Genomic DNA, 6153 nt, shown 5'->3' on the forward strand with positions numbered 1-6153 from the left:
TGGCTCAGTACCGTGTATTCAGGCTGCATGTAGGAAGTACAACTCAGGTAAACACACGTGACGCAGTGATATGTTATAGGTGCGGGCACCGGGGCTGCCACAGGGTGGCGCCGTATGTCAAGACAATCACCCTGTAACATCTCCCTTCCTTTAGTAAAGTATCCACACTGGAACAATGCTGCCTGTAACTCAACTGTAGACCATCAACATACTAGTAACCCCATATTCAACCTCAGATAGTGATACCTGGTTTAACATCCAATATCAGATATAGCAAAAGAGAACATAACATTACATAGTAGCAGGATAAGAGCACACCTGTCATCAAATCACACTCCATCAGAACATCACTTTTTATTTTTTATTTTTAAGGTGCAAACAGTCCATGTATGTTTATTCGAGTGCATGTCAGTGTGTGTGTGTGTGGGTGTGTGTATGCGTGTGTGTTCGAGTGTGAGTGTGTGTGTGTCACAGTCCAAGTCTGTCAGAAGGCCTAATCAGCCTCCCACTCCGGGAGAAAGTCCGGCCCTGAAGCACACGGCGCGGTGTGTCTCTGGCCTGCGGAGAAGACGGTGATGACCTTGGGGCCGGTGAAGACCTTGGAGACTCCCCAGCACCGCCAGCACTGTCTCTGTTGCCACTGCCACTCGCAGGCTGCTCTGGGGCCAATTCTGGTCGAGCCAGCGGTTGCTCAGGCATTGCCTCGGCCGGTCTAAGATCAATTCTGTTGCGTCGATATGTGGTCCCCTCTACGTCGACCAGATAGAACACCCCTCTCCTCCATCTGCCCGTCCTGTCTCCCGGGAGTGGCTTCATTCTGACAGGCTGGCTGACGTTCAGCTCCGGAAGATCCCTCGCCGATTTGTCATACACTAACTTCGCTGCCTGATGCTTCCCCCTCAGGTTTTCGGAAACCCCTGTGATGACCTGAAGTGCAAGGAGCTGGTCGGCCACCGGAAGAAGTGTTCTCAACCTTCGTGACATGAGACACTGTGCTGGGCTGCAATGTATGCCCTCAGTGGGCGTGTTTCGCCAATGCAGAATGGCCTTCCAGGGGTCCTCTTTGGCACGGTCCGCCTTTTTGCACAAGCCTTTCACAATCTTTACTGCAGACTCTGCTTTGCCATTAGCCTTTGGGTGCCGCGGTGAGGACATGACATGTTCGAAGCTCCACTCCCTTGCCAATGCCCGCAATTCACTGCAGGCAAACTAGCTTCCCCCATCCGTAATGGCTCTGTCCGGGACGCCATAACGTGCAAACTGTGCCTTGATTCGTCGGATTGTGGTGTCGGCCGACAAGTCAGGGAGCAGGTCTATCTCCCAGAAGTCGGAATAGTGGTCCACCACGAGCAAAAAGTTCTGTGCTGCATAGCTGTACAAATCCATGCTTACCAGCTGCCATGGACGTGTGGGGAGCGGGTGTGACATCATAGTCTCTTTTTGTTGTTCGTGCGCATACTCGTTACATACAGAACACTGCTGTACATAGTCTTTGACTTCCCCTTGCATGCCGGGCCAGTACAATCTATCGCGAGCATGTCTGTAACATGCTTCACCACCCACATGATCGTAGTGGATCCTCCTCAGCATTTCCGGACGTATGGCTTTCGGAATGATGACGCGCTGGCTCCTGAAAAGCACGCCATCCTGTGCGCTTATTTCATCTCTGATGGCCCAGTAGTCCCTGATGAGTACGGGGGCTTCCTCTTTGTGTTCTGGCCATCCCCGCAGTACGACTGCCTTGAGCGTTTGGAGACACACATCCTCCTCTGTGTGTGCTCGGATCTGTGCCAGGCGTTGGCTGCTGACATTGAGGTAGTCTGCCTGCTGAATGGCCGCTGCGTCACACTGCTCCTGTTGCATGCTGCAGACCATTTCTCGTCGGTACAGTGTGTCTGTTTTCCGTGGCGGGGTGGTGGCTCGACTAAGCGTGTCACTTATGTACATTTCAGGGCCTGGCTTGTACACCACCGTAAGGCAGTAATTCTGAAGTGTCAGGAGCATAGCTCGGTTGGTAGAGTGGCCGTGCCAGCAACTTGAGGGTTGCAGGTTCGATTCCCGCTTCCGCCATCCTAGTCACTGTCGTTGTGTCCTTGGGCAAGACACTTTACCCACCTGCTCCCAGTGCCACCCACACTGGTTTAAATGTAACTTAGATATTGGGTTTCACTCTGTAAAGCGCTTTGAGTCACTAGAGAAAAGCGCTATATGAATATAATTCACTTCACTTCACTGTAGGCGCTTGGGCGCGCTGAGGAGGGGCTTACTGAAGATGGACACTAAAGGCCGGTGGTCGGTCTCTGCTGTCACATCACCCCGTCCATATAGGTAGTAGTGGAAGCGTTGACAGGCGAACACGATGCTCAGGCACTCCTTTTCTATCTGTGCATAGTTTTGTTCCGTCTGGGTCAGGGCGCGGGAAGCAAAAGTGACAGGCTGCCCTTCCTGTAGCAGACAGCAGCCCAGGCCTGTCTGACTGGAGTCGCTCTGTATGGTGACTGGCTTGATGGCGTCATAATAGCGCAAGACCGGTACTGCTGTGACCAGTGTCTTCATTTCCTTCATGGCAGCATCATGTTTTGGCAGCCAGTGCCACGCCACGTCTTTGTCTAGCAGCCTCCTCAATGGTTCACATACCTCTGACAGGCGGGGCATGAATCTGGAAAGATAGTTCACAAAGCCAACACACCGCTGGACCCCTTTAGCGTCTGTGGGGTTTGGCATGTCCAGAACCGCCCTGATCTTCTCAGGGTCAGCCTTGAGGCCCTCGGCAGACAGTATGTGGCCGTGGAAGCGGACCTCCTTCACTCGGAACTGCAACTTTTTCAGGCTCAGCCTGAGCTTAACTTCTCTGCATCTGTCCATTAGGGAAATGAGGTTTGTGTCATGGTCGCGGTTGGCCTCCTCGTCCGTATCCCCGCAGCCAACTATGAGGATGTCATCGGCTATGGGCTCAATCCCAGTTAATCCAGCTAGGAGCTCATTTTGCTTTCTCTGGTACAGTTCCGGAGCAACTGACACACCAAAGGGAAGCCTCAGCCACCGTTTTCTGCCCCATGGTGTCCAGAATGTTGTCATCAGGCTGCTCTCCTCATCCAGTCGGCACTGCAGGAATGCATCACGCGCATCCACCAGCGTGAATATACGCGCCTTTGGCAGCTTGTACAACACATCATCTAAAGTGGGCATGAGGTAGTGGGACCGTTTCAGGGCTCGGTTGGGTGGCTTTGGGTCAATGCATAGTCTCAATTTATCAGTTTTTTTCACTATGACCAGATTGCTGATCCAGTCTGTGGGCTGTGTGACTGTGGTTAAATGTCCATCCTTTTCGTATTGATCGAGCTGTGCTTTAACAGCTGCCTTGAGGGCCACTGGAACATTCCTGGGGGCACACTGCACAGGCACCACACTGCTGTCCAGCTCAAAGTGAACATCACCAGGCAGGGACTCGACTGGGCTGGTGAACACGTCGTGGTATGTGTTGATGAGACGCTCTTTGGTCAGGTCTCCCATCCTGCAGTGTTCCACTTTATTTAGCTCCTCAGGAATGGTGAATCGTATCAGGCCTAGTCTCTCACATGTAACCCCGGAAAGCAAGGGCCTTTGGCCTGTATGCACAACCTCAAAGTCCAGCTTGTGTGTTCTGCCCCTAATGACACACTGTGTGCTGTACAACCCCAGCGAGTTCATCCACTCACTGTTGTACAGCCTTGTGGAGACAAGCAGCCGACGGGCTGACAGCGGGCTGAGAGGGACAGCCTTGGCCAAGAGGGAGGCGAGGAGAGGCGTGACGCACGCTGAGCAGCACGAGAGCGGCAATTTCAATCAGGTGCTTACAACACACACCGACCGGCTCACAATCTCTCCATCTGCGGCTAGATTATAAGAGAGGCAAAGCGGGCACGACGAGGGGGGAGAAGGAGGAGAAAGAACCAGCTGACGACACCGACCACGAGCACGACAACCAGGACCCGAGAGACGATGAGCCCCCGCCACAGACGCAAACCCTGGACACCGCAAGGTGCCCCGCGGCCAGAAGCAGGGAACGCCCGCACACTGCAAAGTGCCGCGACAAAAAAGCAAGAGGACAAAGTGATTGTTGAAATAATAAACACAAATCAGACCTGCTACGATGTGTCCTGTGTCCATCGTCACGACAACCCACACATGGACGGCAGGAAGTCTGTCACAAGCTTCAATCTGGTGAGACTCTTCTGAAGAGGCGTTCTGGGCGCCAGTCTCATCTTGTCCTTCATGCTAATCACATTGCAGGTGGCTCCCGAGTCGAGCTGGCACCTCTGGACCCCCCTGTTGCAGTGGCAGATTGACAAACCACTTTTTCCCTTGCGTGTTCACAGCTCCCAAGCTCTCTGCTGTGTACACATCTCTTTCATCACTGTCCTCCTGTTCCCCTGTTGACGGGTCATCCACAGCATTCAACTGGCGTGCGTGCTGACCCCCCTTCATGCATACTTTGGCGAAATGGTTGGCAGTGCCACAAGAGCAGCAAGATTTACCAAATGCAGGGCACTGGTCTCGCCCACGTGCGTGTCTTGTACCACAGTACTTGCATTCCACTGCGTCTCTCATTCTCTGGAGCTGTGCACTGGTGTTGGTGGGCTCAGATGACCTACCGGCAGACCTGCGTCCATATCTTTGCCCCCCCTGCGCGGCATTGATGCTCTCTCCAGGCCCAGAGTTGCCCAGTGACATTGTTTTTAATTTATTGTCCATGACCTCGGCTGCACGGCAGATCATGATTGCTTGATCCAATTTGAGATCATTTTCTCTTAGCAAACGACGTCTGGCGCCCTCATCAGCAATGCCAAGGACAAGCTTGTCCTTTATGAGTTCATCTTTTATAGCTCCATATTCACAAGAGGCAGCCTTTTCTCGCAGCCTTGTAACAAAAGCATCTATGGATTCTCCTTCCTCTTGCTTTAAGTTTCCAAAAACGTACCTCTCGAATGTGACATTCTTCGCGGGGGTAAAGTATCCCTCCAGTGCCTCCAGAATAGCATCGGCATCTTTCTGTTGGTCGACAGTGAGTCCCAGGTTGTATTTGTAAACATGGAGGCAGCCGTTCCCCATTAGCCGTCTCAGCGCCGCTGCTTGGACGGGCTTCTCCTTCTCGTTGAGCCCCGTCGCCAGCAGATAATCCTCAAACTATGCTCGGAAGTTATTCTGGTTGCCGTGAGTGTCTACAGCCATCTTCATGGGATCCGGAGGCGGGATGTTGGAAGACATTTTACCAACGCGGTGCTACAGCTAACAGGCTAACTGAGAACTGCTAAAACTCACCAAAACAAATAAATGCACACTGTCTCAACAACGGACAGAATGTGGGGCATAATCGGGTCCTGCTTGGACTTCTGACACCATGTTATAATGTGTGGTGCATTATAAAGACGACAAGAGTCCTGCTGTGGCTCAGTACCGTGTATTCAGGCTGCATGTAGGAAGTACAACTCAGGTAAACACACGTGACGCAGTGATATGTTATAGGTGCGGGCACCGTGGCTGCCACAGGGTGGCGCCGTATGTCAATACAATCACCCTGTAACATTGTGTGGACTAATGGAGGGGGTGTTTCCACAAGGCGTGTATGGAGGCCTATTTCATTCAGGGGAGGAGCCAGAAATGATGACATAAGAAGCCCTGTGAACCTGAATCAAAACAACAAACTTGAAGTCCATTTCATAAACGTTAGATTAGTAATTGTTAGTAACGTCAACAAAACTTTGATAGCACAAAGGTTGGTGCATTGGCCTTTTATTCTACAAGACGTGAGTTCCATTCTTGGCAACGTCAGTTCCCAATCGTGTTTATCAATGGAAAACAATACACTTATCAAAGTAAAGCTTTCCGTATTCATTATTTTTAAGCAGCTACCAGAAATCAGTAGCTGGATAAGGGAGAGGTTTTGTCAAAAAAAAAAATGACAACAAAAAAAAACAAATAGTCTAAAAGCAAAAATAAAAATGAACTAAATCTCCTCTGTTCTGTACATCATTGTCCAAGTGACATTATATTGTCATCTTCCTCTTTATGCCATTTCCTCAAGGTGACAGAAAAACATGATACAACCTGCCTATCATGTGATTCTACCATGTTGGCAAAATACAAACACACAATATATTGACATATATAACA

This window comes from Nerophis ophidion, unplaced genomic scaffold, assembly GCF_033978795.1.
Source record: "Nerophis ophidion isolate RoL-2023_Sa unplaced genomic scaffold, RoL_Noph_v1.0 HiC_scaffold_83, whole genome shotgun sequence".
NCBI lineage: Eukaryota > Metazoa > Chordata > Actinopteri > Syngnathiformes > Syngnathidae > Nerophis > Nerophis ophidion.